We start from the raw sequence: 20,623 nt of genomic DNA, 5'->3' as shown, positions 1-20,623 counted from the left end.
AGAGGATGTGATTCAAGGGTGAGGGATGAGGTAGGACTGAACCATGTGCTGTTAATCGTCAAAAAATCCCCCATGTGTAACTAACTATGGGTGGTATTAGATAATGCACTTATTGGCCATTTTGTGATTAAAATCGATGCCATGTATCTGTTTTGTTTTACACATGGCTGAACGAGAGGACGTCAACTAAACACACAAGTCTGATTCTTTTGTTTTTCGTGATGCAACCTGCCAACTTGAGCATGACGGCCAAGTACAGCCACAGGAATCCATTACAGAGCAGGAGAGGCTGATTTTAGACACGGCTTTACGACGCAAAGATGAAAAATAACCTTTAAGAAGCCATGCATGTTATCCTGCGGGACTGACTCTGCGCCTCCATTGTGTGTGTCTGTCTGTGTCTGTGTGTGTGTCTGTGTCTGCGCTGGATATTGTTAGGAAAAAAGAATCAGAACTCAATTTTGTGCTTGAATTGTTTTTTTTTCAGCGGGGCCAGAGCCTTTCCAGTAGGTATATGGGTTCACTCTCCTGCAACAGAGGCTGTTGTCATGGTGCAGTGGCTGCGTTGAAGCCACACAGAAATATAGCAGATCTCCTTTGGGACAATGATTGAGTTTGAAATAGGGGCAGGTCAGCCATAAGGTATCCGAACAGGTTTAATGGACCTGCCGGAGCCCCTTGAGGGCGACGCTGGCTCGCATGGGTCACAGCGGGGCCATGTTTATTTAGTGCATCTTGGAGTGTGCCGAACACCACGTGTTTTCTCCTTGTCTCCCTTACCCTATTCACCTATTCTGTGTCTCCAGCCCTGACCGACCGTGAGCCGGGCTCAGGCCACATCTGGATGCAATTCCCCTTTTAAGCTGATGCTGAAAAATCCTACCGAAATTCCTGAGACCGGGGGGAAGCAGGGATATTTTTTAATGAAAACGAAATGAAAGGAAGATGAAATTGTAAAATGGAACTGCCGTTTTATTTTCTTTCTTTTTTTCAGCGGACCGTGATGTCTGTCAGCCACGATTGCTTGTACTGTGGCCTGTCAAATCTGTGGATTTAGACAAATGTGACATATTTATATGGATATTCATAGCCTTGTGGGATTAGGCGGAGGGAGCGCAGATTCATATTTGAGTCCTGTTTAAAATGGGCAGTCACTTTTCATTAAGTGCAACCAGATTTTGGAGTACCTGCCAATAGTTAACTACACCCTATGTGAGTGATGCAATGGGGAAACAGTCCACGGAGGAAAAGCTAAATATGGCAATGCACGTATGACAGAAAGCGAATAAGGTGAGAAGGTCACCTACAATAAAATCTTTGTATAATCCTAAATGAAGGCCTGGCACACGCCCTCAATGTAAAGCCAGACCTCTTCTGTTAATTTCACATTTTATCCATCGTTGGAAGAAAAGTTGAGCTCAAAAAATGGGAACGTGGTTGCCATTAAAAAGCTGAAACACTCTATGCAACATGAAGTTAGTGGTAACTTGTAGCGCGGTTTATAGTTCCCCATAAAATTTTATAATTTGCACAAGTTTGTTCACTGAACTCATGAGGTATAAATGGTCGTAGACATATTTCATTTAGAACTTTAACAAGTTAAGCAATAGTATTGCTTTTAGTTTGCTTGTAATGTGACATATTTCACTGGACAACAAGATGAGAGGGGCATAAATAAGGGTGAACCAACACATACACAACTGGAATGTCACTCATTAAAGTTATCCCACACAGAGCTTTAGTGATGTTTATCACCTGGAATGTATTGGGAGTGCATAATAAGTCTTTTTAAAGAGTCTAAAGGAAAAAAGCACTGTTATACTTTTCCCCAGGTTACATTCTGTCCAACTCTCACCCTTCATTTTACATCTGTAGTTTCTTCTTATTGTAAACGAGGCGCGCTCTTACGCAAGGTTTGACTCTCAATCCGATTTACTGGGATTTATCTCATTAAGTGGTTATTTCGTACTCCCGATGGGACAAAGCGATATTGGTGCCAAGTGACTTTGACTCCAAGTCTCACAGAAGCCTTTTCCTACTCAGTTGGCTGAGTCGTGGAGTTAGATCGCTTGTGAAAGCTGTTCATGTGCATTGATGGGCTGTGAACTCAACCTTGGACCGGAGGGCTGAATAATGTAACTCCCATTGGCTTCAAATAGAGGTATTGACTGAAAAAAACGAGAAAAAAATCCTTCTAATGTGGAAAAGAATATGTGCTGACACCTGTCATGTCTCGTAACACTGAGCACTAACATGCAACTTGTGTATTCACCGGTCCCGTCTCTCAAACTGTGTTGATTTGTGATCGTTCTTCAGCCCCTAAGATTCTGCACATATGTTTTTTAAAACAAGTTTCCCTTAGGTGTTGACAATAAATGTGAATTTGTGTGCATTTTCTTTGTCGACATCGGTGCGCACACACATGCAAGTGCATAATCCAGGGACATCAGTGGTCGAACCCCAGTGGTCCTCTGAGATTTGCGAGGTATCGTGTTCTGGTTTGTGTGATCCGGTGTAAGACGCTGACTGACCCGCTAAGACAGCAGGAAAATCAAAACCAGCTGGGAGACGTCACTCAGTGTTTACTGATATTTATCTGTGCACATTTATCTTTGGCACTGATTACACAAACGCTATCAAGGAATCGTGAGCTGTTGATGGAGAACGAGTCAGTGAGAGAAAAGGTTTGGTGGAATAAACGGTGAGGGGGAGAGGGATAAGCTTGAGGGATGATGGAGGCGATACGCTCAGTTCACCCAAATTACTCATCGAGCTTTTGTTTTATCTGCTGATGTTTTGAGATCTCCGCTGAGTTTTCTGCCACAACTTAAATACAACGTGGTACATTTAGTTTTTGGTTCTCAGGATTTAAACGTCTCCCATTGGACATTGTTGACAGTGTGGTCTGTGGATTCTCCAGAGTAACCTGGAGATTTGTTTTTCTGGAAAGACTTGTTGCTGTTAGAAAAGTCCAATGCATTTTAACAATAGTTTGAGCGTCACAAACAACTTTGCTTTCACCTCCATTGCAACAAAAAGGCTTGGGACTGTTATTTCAAAGTCCAAACGCAGAAAACCAAAAGTGTATTTTTGGGTAATTAGAAAAGAACTTGCACGTTTAACCCATAAAAATATAATCAAGGATACAAACACATGAGCAGCAGGTTTTGCTTAGTTGTGCAAAATAGTCTTCCAGCCGACCCCAGACAATCAATATGCTGTATATAATATATTGTATATATTAATATATATTCAATAAAATGGAAAATAAAAATGCTAATAAAATTCAATAAATGGAAAAAAGTATGATTCAATGTAATAAAGAAAATAAAACTACTACATCTCTTACTCATGTTAACGACATGCTCAAGGACGCAGCAGCAAGCCTTTGATAGAAAGCAACAAGGAGCTGCGCTTGCATGCTGGGATGCCTTATCCACACGCCTCCTCCGCCTCACCTCCTCATCAGATCATGGGCACCGAAGGTCGTCAGGGGTCCCGGATCAGACGCCCCCGGCCCCCTTTCCCTGTCCTGTCCAGACCTCAACGTTATCAGCTCTGTCAGATGCACAGACAGCAGAGGTCTGGGACCCTCTTCCTGACCCGCCCATCAGCTCCCCGAGGAATTCCTCTGATGAGGCACTATGGGGAGCAGATGCAGAGAGGGCAGCCTGGGCAAAAACAACCTGCCACAGTCACTTAATGATCACACACACACGGTTATGTCACAGAGGCTTTCAGAACGCCGTGTTTGCGTGTGTTTGAATACACGTGACTGTGCCATGTGCGATAAAGTAATTATATATGTCTCCCTTTTTGCGACTCTTCGCACCATGTGTGCGACTAAACCTGCAAAGATTGTTGAATTACATGCGAGTTGTTCTCATTCAGCTAATTTATTTATTTTTTTCTGTCTTTTATACGTCACAACCTAACATTCCCTTTTAGCCTGTCTCAATCAGTGTCTTCATATGAGACCACAGTGAGGTCATTGCTTCTGGAGGTGTGAGGAGGCTGCTGAAGGCACGCGGCGCATTCATTACTATCTGCTTTAATTTCTGCAGGAGAGATGCTCTCAGCCTTTTTAAATGTAATTTCAGAAAGAGCTGTGGCCTCCAGGAAAACTCTATCCATGCTTTGGAAGTAATATCAGATGCAGTGTGTAACATCAGATGTGATGTGTCTGTCCGCATGCCAAGAATAATGCTCCGAACATGCCTTGAATCACGCATGGTCACTGTTCAGCCCCTCACACATGCACATGACGGCCCTTTGGGACTGTCCAAGATTTCAGGCCTTGCCTTCAATCATTGCTTTAAATATTAGGACATGTTTGTCTTTGTTAAATTGCCTGGTGTATACTCCAATGCCTTGTGCTGTTTTCATCAATTGTGAGTGGATAGGATTAAAGGGCCAGTTCATAAAAACAAGAAGGGGCTGCCAAGCGCAAACAGGAGAATGAAAGAAGGGGAGTCGGTGCCAAGTGCTAACAGATTGTAAGGCGTTCTTTAGAGAAGCTAAACTTGTATGTAATTAACATAGTTTCGTTTTGTCTTGCGCAGACCTTTTCTTGATAAGTATTTAATGTAATGAAGTATGACTCCACTGATATCAAATGTGTTTTCTTGTTTTAATAGGATCACAGTGCATCAAGGGAATGCGGAGGAGGAGGGGAGGAGTTAGTTTCACAACGGGAAGGAGGCAATATATCTGCTCCAGATGTGTGTTGACACACTGTCAAGTTGTTTGATCAGGTACCGTGAGGCCCGGCCTCTCTTTCTGTCTCGCACTCTCGCTTGTCCGCTCGCTCTCCGACTTACTTCTCCCCTCATGTCACCGTCCCTTGTTTTATCTTCTCTCTTTCCATCTTATTCCAGCAAGAAACTTACCATGTCCATCTTAAAGCCCCGCTTATTTATTTTTTTTCCAGCGTGTCCAAAAGAGAAAGATGATCCTGACAATAGAAATGAGCACATACCAGCTGTTAGTAGCGATCAACTCACGCTTACCTCAGCCTCAAATCTGCCCAAAGATTAAATACAAAACAGAAACCCATGCTTACTGCATCTGGATGCCGATTTATTTTCATGGGATTCCCGATTGCCTGTGGCACGGCATCAGCGGAGGCCTCCCTTTCATGTACATATTGAGATTTATGAAGTCCCAGCACATGATAAAAGTTGATTTATAGACTTCGGCAGGTACAGATTTTGAAATACAGATCTGGGTTGACTTCAAAAGAATGATTTTGTTTTTTGATTGTATTTCTTCACTCTGCCCAGCTGTATATTCAACTGGACATTGCTATGAAAAAAAAAATATTTCACGTCATATATAATAACATATATGTAGTAAACATTACTTTATTAAAAAAAATGAAATCGTTTTTTACGACATTTCATTCTTACATGAGCATACAAATGTTTGCTTGGCAATGAAAAATGTTGCTTATACTTATTAGGTTTAAAATGACTTTCTGACTATTTCGACAACTTATCTGTTTCTCTCTTCACACCACAGTTTATGTGTCTAGACACGTTCATAATAGCTTGCAGTACCTTCCATTTACAACTAGTGTTTTCACTTTCCTGGCAGGAAAGTCAACGATGTGGCACAATGAAATCTGCCCAACACAACGGGGCCCACCCAAATTGGACCAGTCTCACAATGTGAAAATAAGAAGGTAGCAGAAATGTTGCTTAGTGCTAAAGGTCTTTAAATGTCTCAGGGGAAAACATTAACACACGCCGAGAGTGAAGGGGGTCACGGTTGGTACTCAGTAAGACATGTTTTGTGATTGTGGTTTAACTTTGCACAAACATGATCCCCCTGATTAGCCTCCTGTAAAATCTCTGGACGTCACAAGGACTGACAACCAATAGGCACCGTTTCAAGCTGCCGGATCAGCACGATGGAATTGAGACTTGGCACGTCTCTACAGATTTTAAACAGCTCTGTAATCATATCGATTGGCGTCCAGGTCTGAGGGACTTCATTGATTAAGTCATAAATAAGAAGCGCGTCTCAGTGAGAGGGATCACACAACAAGCGGGCTGCTGAATTTGAGTGAATTTGAATTGCCGTGAACTTTGTGAAAGATTGACCCGGGGGCTGGAGTTGACTGACTTTAGAACTATAATCTCCACACCAAGGAGCTGTCGGGGTCGACCTCTTGATTGAATAATCGAAGATGCGCGAGGAGGAAATGAGGGAATCAGTTTCAAGGGATTGGGTTATCTAAGTAGAAAATTACACTATTGATTTTCATTAAAGTGCCTGGCCTAATGTAAGAGTGAATTCATTATGAGGAATTCTTGAGGTGGGTCTGTCCGCACTTTGTTCTTTCCTCACTCTGTTTCTTTTTCTCATCGTTGTGTGGCAATATAGTATAGAAGCAAATACGGATTTGAATCTCATAAGTAACTCAATACCTATTTTTTTTAATTGTATTGAAAAGATAATGTTGAAATTCATAGGAACATTATTTGTTTTAATTCATTTCCAATTTCAAGTTTTTTTCCTTCATCCAAACCTGGTCCTATATGCAATATTCAGTGTTAAAAAGTGGCTAAAATTGTCGAACTCTCATCTTAATGTCAAGTCCAGTTAAAAAACGGGATCTGCACATGTTGTTTTGGTAAAAACTCAAAATAAATTCCAAATGAAAAACATCAACATCCAGCCTACCAACGCTGAGCGATTGAGCCTTAATGGAATCCATCTGTCCCAAGGTCATGTTCTGTCAGTCAAATTATCCAAGAAATGATTCAGATGAACGAGTGGAAATCAGATTTTGTGGAAAACTGAAAAAAAAGATGTTTTAAAACCAGGGAAATGAAAATCCAGAAACCAGAAAAGATCAGTGATATCTAAATGACAAATGAGTCCTGATAACAGTGGCTAGTGTTGGAATCTGGCCTGCGGCCCTGTGCTGCATGTCGTCCCCTCTCTCTATCCCCGCGCCGCCCTTTTCCAGTCCTAATCTGTCCCATTTAATAAAAAAGAGCCCGAAAAAGGAATGCTTATAAAATTCTAATTACTCCGGACTTTCTTTGCTTCCACAGCCAGCGCCCATCAAGTGCTCTCCAATCAAATCACACAGGTGAGTGCAGTGTGCTCGGCTGAGATAATAATAAAAAAAGTGCCCAAGGAATTTCAGAACCCCTCTTTGTGAAACTCTCCTGCCCGAAATGTTATCAGACGGCCTCCTTCGGTTTCTAATCTTCAAAGCCTTGACTTGCATTCCTTTGTGTTTTTTGAGAATATTTTGTGTCTGCAAACGTTCCCACCTCTGCGTCCGGTCTCATGTTTCCGTCCATTATGAAACCTCCCTCGTAGCTGAGCATGAATGATGGGACAGTGCTAATGCAAGGTTGCTTGCCGTTGGAGGAGCCGGATCAAATCTCACCATGTCATAGACGGCACACATTATAGTCTAGTTGAAATGTCTTCATTGTACGATTAGACAGATTATTATCAAAGACATGCTCATAAGATAGAGAGCTATTACAAATACAATGTGCCCTCTGTATATTCCCCTGTCTCCTTTTAAAGCTAATATCAGTTTCACAGCAGGTTCACTTTGTGTGGTTTTGATCCAGGGACAGTTGCAGCTGAAGGTTATAAGGAGCTTTTCTTTTCTGAAATTTATATTTCGGCAACTAAGATTGTTTAGGACAGAGGAATAAAGGCTTTTATGTATTTCCCCTTTAACCCCTGTAACCTTTTCCAATAATTGAACTTAAGTCAAAGTGATAAACCTTTAAGCAGAATGATGAAACGGCACCTTCTGACCTTTGGAATTGTTCAAGCCGCTCCCTGTTTTACCAGGGCAGCAGGGTGTAAGTCAGGATGTCAGGTTCCCCAAGCAGGCGTCCATGCATCTTCCGCTCAGCGTGAACCGCCCCCTCCTCCCGAAACCCTTTGACCTCTGCACTAATACAGGTACAACCGTGGTAATACCAGTATTGAGGCAGCTTGGGTTGTGGGTATTGAGAGCGAGGCAAACAGAAAAGTGCTTGGCTGGGGCATTGGAATCAATGGCTAGGTGGACAGAAGGCCAATGCAATCAGGGAGCCGAATGAAGCGGACTCGAAGCCTGCTGAGCCAGCACCAACACACAGAGAGAGAGAGGGAGAGGGAGAGAGAGGGAATCGTTTGGAACTGGGTGCCTTCTACTTGTCCTCTGGGCAGCGAACACGCTGCTGCAAACACAACAAAGCTACAAGCACTACTACAAGCATTACATTTTCTCCCGCAGTTAATCTCCATCATGCACATACACCCCAAATGCAAGAGCACGCTCTTCCCCCCCTCACAGCACTCAAACCATAGCCAGCCTGTATTTATTAACACCAGCCCGAGACAGAGATGGATGAATTCCATTTTGATTTCAGTGCAGTTTTATTTGAGAGGGAAAAATGGCTGTAACACTTTTTTTTTCTTCATAAATGAATGTGTTGTGTTGAAAGAACTGCTGTTAAAGGGGAAAAGCAACGAGCTTGAGGTCACTTGGACACTTGTGTAATGTCGTCATTTCGGTCCTTTTTTTAATGTGTGCGCAATGTGTGTTTGTTTGCATGCTGCTCGCGTATGTTTCGGTTGTGCCGTGCATGTTTATGTGTTTGCGTTCTGCAGATCTGTTTGTTAAAAGTGGTGACCGAGCTCCGCAGGTTCACTTCTAAACATCAGCACACGGACGTTCTGCAGCTGCGCCTTCGCGCTATGTCACGAAAACACTGTTTCAAGATGGTGAAATCTCAATACAGGCACCGGACAGAGGGATTTGTTTCGTATAAGGCCTCAAAGTACGACACTTTGGTTTATTCTGGCAGCGTTCACATAAAGGGGGGGTCCAGTCGAGCGCAGTGAGGTCACTACTTTCGTTCATTTCCAATGAAAGCATGGGTGGTGTGGTTGTTGTAGACCACAGACAGTAGTCGTTACTGTAAAGTCAGTGAAAGACTACACAGGTCTCGTTGCAGAAAGGGCAAACTAGCCAACGAGGGCTCCTCTGGTTGGAATAATACGGGACTGTTTTCTTTGGGGGCTCTCTACTGGCCGACCAACGCGCTGGCACGCTGTTTTCCTGTTAAATCTCTCTGAAGTCTCTGTCCTCTGGTTCCATTGTGTACTCAGCCTCATCTGTGAGCACAGTGGGCGTTTTTTCATCAGCCATGTGTACACTGCACAGATTCTGTGTGCGCACGTGTATGTGACCTTAAAAAAAAAAGTGCATGCGCCAGGAGAATTGTATATTTGTGCGCGTATTTGGCCAACGCCTAAGCCAGGGCAGGAAGAGCTATTGTTGATTTGACATTTTCTGCGGAAATTGGAATTTATGAGAAGATAACCTATAGTTTTAGTCAGTATCAGGCTCTAATTTTATCCTGAAGGACATTGTCCTCACCCTCGTACTTTGAGAAAGGAACCATTGAAGGAGGTTTTGTTCTTCCGCCAAATGTCCGATAAAACTATGAAAACGGAAGAGAGTCAAGGCCCTTTTACCAATATGTCATATTCAAATAACCCATCTGCTTCTGAGAATTCTTGAGTGTTTCAAAGTTTGGCAGGACTTTGGCAACACTTACATGGCTCTTACTGATAGCACTTTGTAGTTTGACTTTATTGAAGAAATTGTCCTCTCTTGATCCTTGTTGTTCTGAGTTCGTACTCAGGGTTTAATGCACTTATTGTAGGTCGCTTTGGATATTAGCGTCAGCTAAATGACATGTAATGTAATGTAATGTACCTTATCAAACTTTTCAAAAGGAGCTGTACAATATTCATCAATGAAATCAAAATATTCTTGTGAAAAAAAATCTTAAATCGCGATGCAATTGTTTAAATGGCTGATTAGAACAATGTAAAACTGAATCGTTAATACTGTCTCAGTTAAGGCTTTAATAGTGGACTCTTTAAGTATGCCAACTGAGTTGCATTGGCTGTGTGTGAGTCTGTGTGTGTGTGTGAGAGAGCGTGCGTGTGCATCCAGGGTTAAATGACTGACTGGGCAGCGCGAAAGCACATTGTGGTAACTCCACTCAGGTCAAACTCTCTCCAGGGACTGAAAGTGGAACGTGAATGCTGCCAGTTTGGACATGGGGCTATGACAACTGCTCTCAGCAGCATCTCATCTGACAAACCTATTAGTACTGACGCCGACACACAAGCACAGACGCACTAGGATAAACATAGAGTACAGTAGTTGGGAGATTGCTTTAAAAGAATAGGCGAAACACTTCTGTCCTCTCCGCATAAGTCTCTCTGCAGGAACACACACCAGTAGTTTCATGTGGTGCCTGCTTTAACACATCACAAACCTTGGACCACAGAGTGAGAGACATTTGTGTTTCATTTCCGGCCCTGTACTATTTGCCAACCGCCGCGTCTTCCACACAAAGAGGAAATTGAGACATCAAACCCAGATATCATCCAGATTCTAATTATTTTCAATTGATGTAGAACATGGAGAATGGTCACTATGGTTGAGGTGTAATTGGGTTTCATGAAGTCAGCGTGAACCATCCAAAATAGATCAAAACTTAGGGCGGTTGGTTCCAATTGACTGTGGCACTTTTATATTTCACCCAACGCACGTCTTTTCACAGGTTGAGCTCTGGCCAAGGATTAGACGGTTTCCAGCACCTTCGCATTTCATCTGCCATTCGTTTGATTGTGTTCAACAGGCGTTTGTCAAATGACTGGAATCCAATATATTGTGCTGCCAAAGCCAGAGAGAACCCAGTGACCCATTTTAATCGTTTATGGCACAATCAAGTAGAATCACTTGGAATCTAACGGATAGATTAAATGTTGAAAGCAGTTTGCACATTTCCATTCAAAGTGTCTTGAATTATGTTTGTGCTCGAGACTCTTTGAATGCCTTCCGAGTGGGTTGCGCAGTTTGTTAATGTGAAGTTCTTTCTGGATTAGTCGTGGGCTCGGTTGTTTACGCAGACTTCCACTTGTTTATTGAATTTTTACTGCGAAGTATTTGATTAATGTGTTCAGTTTACTGTCATTCATATTTTGTTTGTGTTGGGTCTTTGATGTTGTGTTTCAGGTTTCGTTCCAGCGCCAGCCGTTCAGCCGTCCGTGCACGCTTCTCGTAGCTCTGGACCGTGTGATCAGAGGTCCTGCTCTGTGCCGCCTCGCTCTTAATCATCTATTCTGGCTTTGATTTGTCTGGCTTGACGTTGTTGCTCAGACATGCAGGTGTTTCTCATCAGTTCTGTAAGAGGGAGTTTACTACTCACCTAAACCTTTCCATACGTAGAGGTGCCCTTTTTCCTCTGCTCAGGTTTCAGCTCACTTGCATTGACGAAACCTCGGACAGAAAGCTGCGATCCTTTCAGACCTGGAGTTTGTTAGGGCTTTAGAAAGAAATCCAAGATGGAAGAAGGAGACGTTGCGATCTGTTGGCTTGTAACGAGTCTTGTCCCGCTTCACTCACTGACTTCTTCGCTGACTTCTTTGTAGTCTCTAACTTCTTCGAAACCAAACGGCAGTGAACTACGGGAGTCATGTACAATATCTTTAAAAAATAAATGGTTCTCATATATCAAACATGGTTCTTGCCAAACTTATTTTTGTTCTTTTCCCTGAAGGAAAATCCCTGCAGTATGCCTTTGCTAATATTGCATGTCCCCACCAAAACACAATACATCCCGTCTCCCGTCTCTACAACCGACCTTCACCCAATTTTGCCCTATAAAATCACTAGCGGGCTTATCATGGATGAAATTGTTCTTATAGTTGTATCATTTAGCGTTAGTTCTTTTTTCCAACCAGATATCATGAAATCATTATACCGGGACATTGGCTTACTAGTAATCCAACTTGGGCTATGTATCTTTATTGTTTTCCGTATGTTATGAGACTGAATTAATCTGCCATGTGTTATAATGGTTAGCGGACACCTGTCAGTATAACACCACTTGGTATTGTGAGAGAGGGCACTCAACCTTCACAGGGGCCACTGGCCAGCACTTTAAGCTATCACAAAGCCTGGCTGAATTCACGCCTCTCTGTTTAACAGCCCTTGGCCCAACTATTAGGCAATCGGGGCGTCCTTTTCATTGGTGCACCTGGAACAATTTTATTTGCCGCGGCTGGTAGTTTTCAAGGTGCAGAGAAAGGGGACATTTGTGGAGCTGTGCTCAAATGAGTCTCTTGGCCTATTTCGTCCCGAGCGATGCCAGAGGACTTTTTTTTTTATTACTTCCCTAAACACTTTGGTTGTTATACTGACAGGAGTAATGGTTCTTAATGGGCTGGACATTGTTTGACTGTGAGAGTTTTCTTTTTGGCAGACGATTGTTTCATGCAGGTCATCTCTGGGTGACATTCTGTGCCCGTCTTTTATTACTGTACTGGGAATCCAGGATATCAGGTTTTGACATATTCTCTTCCTCCGATGTGGTTTATTTTGCTGAGTCAAGAGATCGTTCTTGGATATGTTCTGTTTCTATTGCCTTTGTTCCCAAAACCCCAAGCAGTTTCTTACAAGTCTTACCGTGTTACTCGTATAATTATTTCATTTAATTGTGCAAAATATTTTTCAAAAACCACAAGACTCACCGGCCAAGAAATGGCATGGCCGCCATCTTGAAACGAGCATTACATTTGCACACACAAAGAAAGACACACACGCACACATCTGGTTTCCGTTTCAAATGTCTTTCCTGATATATTTTCCTCCTTCATCCTCACACACACAATAGTCTTTTTTATCCCTTCTAAATATGGTCCTGCTTGACCACAGTCACCGCGTCCAAATAGGCCAATGAATCGCAACATGTCATCAGCATAATTAAGCCGTTTAGCACGGGGAGCTGAATGTGTCATGCATACGATGCACCATTTCCTCATATAGAGCAGATAAAGTATTTCAGTTGCTCTTTATGAAAGGCACGGAGGAAAATAAAGAGTCTTCAGTGGCTGTGGCATTTCACAAAAGGCAATTACCATCAATCATGTTGAATTCTGTGTCAAGGTGGCCTGGAGTTGATTCCTGTACCGCGGGGACAGCGTTTTGACAATGACATAGGATCCTCTATTGGCTACAAGCAGGACCGTAGAAGATGAAAGATCCTCTTGGACCTAATGGGGGCCGTGGTCTGAAATGTAATGTATGGCCATTGACTATCATTACGCCCTTGAAAAGCCAATAAACTGCTGTAGGACACAGACCATTATATGTCATTAGAACTCAGCTCATACCCTTCATCTAAACACATTAAATTATACTGTAGCTGTACTGTAGCTGGCACAGACTCTCTGGGAACAAAGGGATGTTTTTTGGTTAACAGAGGTTTAACTTAGCAAATGACATCACACACAGGCTGCCAGGGAGACGAGGACACTCAAGCTTTTACTTTTGCCGGTGATGTTTGTCCCAAGGTTTCCTTTCAACATAACCACAACTGGCTTTCCTGCCCAAACCATCTCCTCTTTCTGCTCTATAATTTTCCACTTGACACTTGCTGTGTTGTGCACCCGAGGAGTGACTGTACACACACATAATAGTCAGCTTCCAAGTATCTTCCTGCGAGTGTTTATAGTCCCAGTGAAAGGGAATTGACAGATCCCACTTCTTTTTTTTCTTCCCGCCGTCGGCGCAGAGCATTCCAGAGCTCCGCAGAGGTGTTGGCTAATTAGTCACCTGACCTTCTTGGTCAAAGGTTGCCGGCGCACCTAGCCTCAGGGGTACCCAATGATATTTTAAAGAGTTTTGATTGTGGATACTTAAAAAAAGAAGAAATGCCCTGGAGGCTCTGCGGGTCGTCTTAAGTGCATTGCCTGGGTCACATAATGACAGGTGATGGGTATCAAGATGGAGCTGTAGCGTTTTTCTGACCCCTGCTTCTACGTTCCCCCGAGTGTCTCAGGTAAGGAAAAAGAGCCTGTAGTCGATGATACAAGAGGAGAGGAGTAGTCCTTCAAAATATGACCTGGAATAGTTGCTTCTGGCGCTGGTTGGGAACTGTAGCACATTCCCTGCATGGAGAGGCCCATGGGACAAAGGGGGATAATGGCTTACCAAAGCCCCTACAGCGTCATCACAACCTCACCGCCTGCTTCAAGGAAAGTTGATTTCAACATATAAAAATATGATCCTGTCTCAACGGTAATCATTTTGATATTGGCTGATTCCGCAAGACCCTAGATACGTTCATTGACGTCTTTTTTTCCCCGCTACATCCAATCCAAAACTTGACATGCCTGCAGTGCCTAATTACGGCTGATTTGACTGTCACTGTTCATGGGAGGAGCCTATCATGGTCAATTCAGATGGGGCAAAAAAACGATGTGCTTCATGTTAAGACGGGACACAAGTACAATAGTAAGTAAATAAAGCACCTATTATGTGATATAAAGCAAAAGTAAGTGTAATAACTGAAAGGGTTTGGGCGAAAAACATTATAGAAAATGCTGCTGGTGAACTCAGGAGTCACCGGGTTCACAGAAAGAGCTGGCCTCTAAAGACACAAGCAAACATAGACAGTGATAGAGTAAGAGGGAAAACAGGTGTGGCGGAGTGGAAATGAAGAGTCATAACACACAAACATGGAAACGTCATTGACAAGCCCTGGCCTCTTCATTATAGATCTCTGCCTGTATATCTTCCTGCTTTTTGACAGGTGATACTTTAAATGCATAAATCCATAACATTCCTTCCCACCGATCGCCCACTGTCCTTTTACTACTCGCCACCCAGGTGGAATATGCAGCTCTACATATCAGAGGTCTTTTCCCCGGGGGTGTTTGAACACAGCGCAGATGACCTGCCGCGCCATTAAACTCACCAAGCTTTCAAACGCCGCGTTCAGGTGCACGGTGTGAAAGCGCACGCTGTGATTTACTCAAGCTCATCCTGATGCATGTGGCTCCTGGGTGTCATCCAAATAAATCAGTTATTTGCCAAGATTTGACCTTTGGCTCACTTGCAAAATACTTGAATCATAGATGCATCTCTGGGGAGCAGAAGCCAGGGCCGATCGGAACCGTCTCACTCGACTGTAGCTCGGATGTCACCGTTGATGGTGTGCTGAGGACATCGTTTTGGTGGTGGTGGTATAGTGGGGGAAAATAAAAAGGTCCCAGTCTCCTTTGCAGTGCTGCTGCATCCTTGATACGTGTCCTTGTGTTGTTGCAGCAGCCACATTCTTGCATTGTTATAGTTTCCTCTGATTGCACAATGTGTTAGCCATTCTCCTTCCAGCTAATGTATCCTCTGATATAAAAACAAAATGAGGAAAAAGTGACGAATTGAGGCTAAAAGCAGTCAGCCTGAGTAAAAAAAAAAAGCTCATTATTATTTACATTATTAATGACTATGAATATTAAATGGCATACTGAGTTTTCCTTTCTTGAAATTTGGTGTTGAGTGCAATATTGAAACGTCACCATTATCATTCGTGAGCCATAAACGTGCTCTGGGCTGTCACCCTGGGGTTTGCCTCCCACCATTCCTAAACCCACGTTTTAAGCAGTGGTGTTATTGCACAGCGAGCAGCAGCAGCAGGCGGTTTACAGTGTGTTGTGTGTAAAGCCATAGGTGGCCACACAGACTGTAATAAGTCTGCTCCATCCTGACTGATAGGTCCACTTTATTACAACAGCCAGGGAGTGCGGGAGTCCCCTCGAGGGACACATACCTATCTGCATGATGGATGGAGATTTTAGTTGCAACAGAACCCCTGTTCGCTTAGGGGGGAGAGACGTTTCTCACTTTAACAGAGTATTTTTTGAACGGTACTATTTGGAAAGTGCACGAACAATTAAAGTACGGTTGGAAAGTCAGAAGTTCAAGCTGATATGGTATCGAGGATACGGGGCGGGGGGGCGTGGGGGAGACAGGTTTCGCAGGGTTATTTGTTTCCTCTCCGTCCGCCGAGGATTCGAGTCAATGAGCTCCAGTGTGCACAGAGGCGGAGCAGTTAGGAAGTTTTCAAAGTGTGGAAGTAAGTTGAAGGTGCTAAGTTGTCAACCAGCCATCAGGCAGCAGGGTGGATGTAATGAGCTGGGTGGGAGCGCAAGGAAGACGGGGGTATTTTTGATTGTGTGGATGCTCAGATGTTAGAGGTTTTTTTTTTTTGTACTTTCCCTCTTCTCTCCTCTATATCCTTTACCCACACAAACACGCGGCCACGCAGGTCACTCCGGCTCCCATTTTAATGAGAAGAGAGCCAAATAGCCTCCAGAGCGCTGCAGATGTATCAAGGCTGACCTCTTTACAATGGGCTCTGTTAGTTGCCTGCAAATACAGGATCAATGAACACCATTACAAGTCATGATAAACATTTCCCGGCTTGTTTACAGTGGCCTGCCGCATGCTCCGTCGATACCAGAAAGGCCATCTTTCTATAGAGGTGGGTCTTTGCTGCGGGGTTCTTTTTTTTTTTTTTTTAAGGTCCTTGAAAGGAGGTCACTAATGGTTTCGGAGTGCAGCTTTTTGCATATCGACTCCGGAGAATGTTTGAAAACATGAGTTATTGATTCAGATTGGGTCGTCAGGTTTATAAAAGTCCAGCGCTGATGGATGGTGGTGGTGTTTGGCTCAAAAACACGTCAAGCCGCCTGATGGATGTTTGGCCTGTGTAACATGTCAGTATTGATAGGCAGGGATGGATGCTTAAAACATGCACACGTATTGATTGGTTGATGCAGATGAACCCAGTGCGAGGGTCAGAGCGGGCCCTCGGGGGGAGCCGGGGATGTGTTGGTGTGAATGTCAACCAAGGTTGGATCCAGCCAGTCTGCAACACGTGTGTTTAGAAAAGGCTGGGGGGCCGTGTGTGTGTGTGTGTGTGTGTGTGTGTGTGTGTGTGTGTGTGTGTGTGTGTGTGTGTGTGTGTGTGTGTGTGTGTGTGTGTGTGTGTGTGTGTGTGTGTGTGTGGCGTTGCCCCATATATGTATGTCAACACTCGGCATACAAATCAGGGTTAGTCTCTTCATATTTGAGTGTTTCCTTCAAAAGGTTGTATTTATTGTGTTTCCAATCTCTAAATTGAACCATTCCATCTAAAAATCCAAATCCATCTAAAGTCACATTAGCCTTGTAGTTTATAGACGGTCAGTCAAGTGGTAAGCCTCACAACTTTGCTTCTGCTGGCAAAGAACACCACAACAATGGATATAACTGAAAAGGATAGATGCTCAAACTAAAGGGGGGGAAACAAGACCAGAGGGGAATTTTCCATTAAGTGCTCGTAGAGTGAAGGCATTTCTCCTTGACTTCTGCAGACAGCTTCGATTGTTCCCTGATTCATGAGCACTTCAAGTTGAAATGGGCATTCCTCCTGTCAGTTGGAAGGATGACACTTTCATTTGGTAAATAAATAGTCAGATGAACTGGCGCCACAAAAGACATGTTCATAATCTTAAGCATATATTTTGTGGCAACGGAGCATGCACAGAATATGTCAATCTCAGCTCTAAAGATGATTTATATATACATTTCAACAATGTTGACAAATGCATGTTTTATGATGCACACAAACAAAGTTTGACAAATGTAAAGGATGATTTGAAAGTAATTTATGGCATTTTTATTTATATCGCTGTGTCCCGAATACCAAACAGACAAGTGCAGTCATAGAATTTAAAGTTGCTCAAATGAAAGCCATATGTTGTAGGATTTAAAGATGACGAGCTATTGTCTTTCCTCACTTTGAAATTCCACATGAATACGCCTCATAATGTGGATGTCTGAGTTCTCCAGCAGCGCTTAAACAGAACAGGCCTTTAAAAGAGTTTCAATACGGTTTGCATTCATGCGGTAAATACTGAGGGGGGGGGTCTATTTGGCAATAGTTTTACATTTGTTCAAATTGGTTGATATAGGTTTATGGATTAGATAATGCATACATTGTGTACACCGTGGATTTTTCAATAATCTTGCTTTTGTTTGTGGATCATGAAACGTGACATTTCTCTCCATCTTACATATAAATATTGGTCAGTCATGAATCAAACATACTTTAATTCCTTTTTAAAAGCGGTTTTAAATGTAGTTCTCAACACCATAATGGTCATGATCGAGGGAGCAACTACCACACCCATCACTATCAAGCGCTGAAAATCTCGAGTTCGGTGTAGATTTCTTCTTCTATTAGTTCAATAATAGCTCACAGCGTAATCTTTGTTGCTAATGTTACGGTTATTATGTTAGTTTTGTCACAAAATGGCAATTAATCTTATCTCGGCAATCCTCGAGACGCAGCTCCGTCCCATCAGGTCATTTGATCCTGGTGATGTCACAGCCCGGCCTGTCATCGCCCGATAGCAGAGGTTAATACTCTTTCCAATGAATACAGTTCCTGTTTGGATAGTACGCACAACATGCCCTGGTGGTTTCAATAATATTGTGACAGTCTGTGTTGGTGAAGGTACTCCCACTGGACCAGATCCTGCTCTTCCATAGATTGCACGGATTATTTTCCTCTCAGAAAGCTTTAAACATCTTGACCTACAGATGTGGACCGAGTCCTATTCAATGCATCTGGTTGCCACGGTGGGTTAACCCTTCAACTTGGCTCCAGTCGCCGCCTTTACATTCCATTTCATTTCCCAAAGAAAGAGAGAGAGAGAGAAGGAGAGGGAGGGAGAGAGGGAGAAGGTGCAGTACAGTGGACCTCTCTCCCTCACACCTGCACTGGCTGTGGGGGAGGAAAGTAGGGAGGGAGGGAGGGAGGGAGGGAGGGAGGGAGAGGGAGAGAGAGAGAGAGGGAGAGGGAGAGAGAAAGAGAGAGAGAGAGAAGCAGCAGTGGATCACATGTCTTCATGCCTGTCCAACAGTAAATTAAAACGAGGAGCAATTTCCTGAGGCCCAATTAGCAGAAAATTGGTCCTGTCTGTTGGAGTGACTCTCCTGGGAGAAGGGAGAGGTTGGGAGGGGACTGTTGCAGAGAGAGAGAGAGAGAGAGAGAGAGAGGGAGAGGAAGAGAGAGGGAGAGAGAGAGGTAAACTCTGTACAGATTGTCTCGTTGCAGAGACGGTAAACCCTGTTGAGTTGACAAGGAATATCTCTTTAATGACTAAATCCAGATTTGATTTGCGCTTGTTTTCACCTTTTTTTCTGTTTTTGTTGTTCGACAATGGAACAAGGATACAATTGTGATTGCGATTTCCGCACCGCTGCAATGTGTTATCGGCTATATTGACGTTTCATACGAGTGATCACTGAGTGTTAGGAGGCGTTACAGGAGCTCTGATGCCACACGGCACGCAACTGTGTCTGAGCAGGTCCACGACATGGCGAACTAAATATAGGAAGAAAAAGTTTCCAGAGTGAGTCAGCTTAGTGCGGACGTAGTCTGAACGTACAAGCACTTTCACACAGCAATGCCAGTTATGTCTTCCAGATATTATGTTGATGTAACATTCATTCGCTTTGCCAATGTCTGTTTTGACTGGCAGTGTTTTCTGGAGTGAAGGAAGCGCTTCATTTAAACTTGTTTGTGCTTCAAGTTGCTGTTGACTGAACATCATCTTTCTCAAACCTTAACAATGTGCTGAAAGTGCCCGGACATAAAAAATACACTCCTCAGTTGCTGCATGTGGGTACTTTATCGCAAGAGCAGACATCGCATTGTAGGAAAACAACCAAAATCATCTGTGAGTAAACAGTTCCTGATGTTTTTAGTTGATTTCCTGAAGAATAATGAGAAAAATATGATCTGTACAGATTTAGATTCCTATCCAAGCGCATTTTCTGTTGCAAATTACTAGTATGAACACATAATTCCTAGAAGACTGGATTAGGAAGGCCCAAAAAGCCAATATAAAGGGGTGAGAGAGGTGAAAGAAGGCAATAAACTAGTTCTCTGAGAACAATCGGAGCCATTAAGAAATTGTATGTACTTTTACTCACGAAGCAACAAACACTTCTTCTCGCCTTTTCGATCTCTTTCTACTTTTATGTGAGACACTCAAATCACAGAAACACCACATAAATAACCAGGCAAAAATGTTCGAGGGGATTCTGCCGAGCTTTAATTGAAGCATAATGGAGAATTGATAACAGAGGCAGCGTCGTGATGGATGCTGGTTTTTGGATGAGGTCCAGTGCCTCCACAAGTCACAGTCGGCATGTGCTCTGCACAATCAATTCACGCGTACATGTTGGGCCCCGGGTGCTTTGGCTATTGACGACAGTGATGATGGACCTGGGTAGACACGGGCGTCATGCAGGGAGGGAACTGGGTCAATGTCAGTCCCGGTTCGGGATCGACCCGCCTCGAATGCCCTTCTCTCAGTGATAATGAAAGTCCCTGATCGATCCCGGCGCACAATCCTGTCTCTGCAACACAAACTCATCAAGCCGGCTGAAGTCATTGATGGTATTATTGTTCTTCCTCTGGTGATTAAGTAAACATTTATCTGGACTCTTGTCTTCGTTCGGGTCCAAGGATGAACATCTGGGCCTTTTTATTCGCATCATAAATCTCGCTCACTAGCTCTTTCCACGGTGAAACTCATTTAGCACGGAGACTTGGAAACGTCTTTTACCGTTTCACATATTTATGTATGAGCTAATCGAGGCAAATGGATAAATTATTGAAACTGCTGAGAGACGAACAACTAACAATGCTGCATATGATACTACTTTCCTGTT

The 20,623-nt window shown here is 43.3% G+C and overlaps 1 protein-coding gene across 2 annotated transcripts in view; it reads left to right on the top strand.

Annotated features, from left to right (window-relative positions):
* sema3aa (sema domain, immunoglobulin domain (Ig), short basic domain, secreted, (semaphorin) 3Aa) overlaps nt 1-20,623 on the top strand; it is a 92,239-nt gene that overhangs the window by 23,654 nt on the left and 47,962 nt on the right. The window contains exons 2-3 of one of the 2 annotated variants that reach the window (XM_068586085.1): nt 4,638-4,754; nt 7,065-7,102. The exons of the other annotated variant lie outside the window; for it this stretch is intronic. The gene's annotated coding sequence lies outside the window, so the exon portion shown is untranslated. The remainder of the gene's footprint in view (nt 1-4,637; nt 4,755-7,064; nt 7,103-20,623) is intronic. 2 annotated transcript variants of the gene reach the window in all.

The sequence above is a fragment of the Clinocottus analis genome, unplaced genomic scaffold, assembly GCF_023055335.1.
Source record: "Clinocottus analis isolate CAN_PGR_092001 unplaced genomic scaffold, fCliAna1.0.p SCAF_20, whole genome shotgun sequence".
Classification (NCBI taxonomy): domain Eukaryota; kingdom Metazoa; phylum Chordata; class Actinopteri; order Perciformes; family Cottidae; genus Clinocottus; species Clinocottus analis.
Note: the sequence above shows the minus strand (reverse complement) of the source record. Positions and strands in the feature narration are given on the sequence as shown.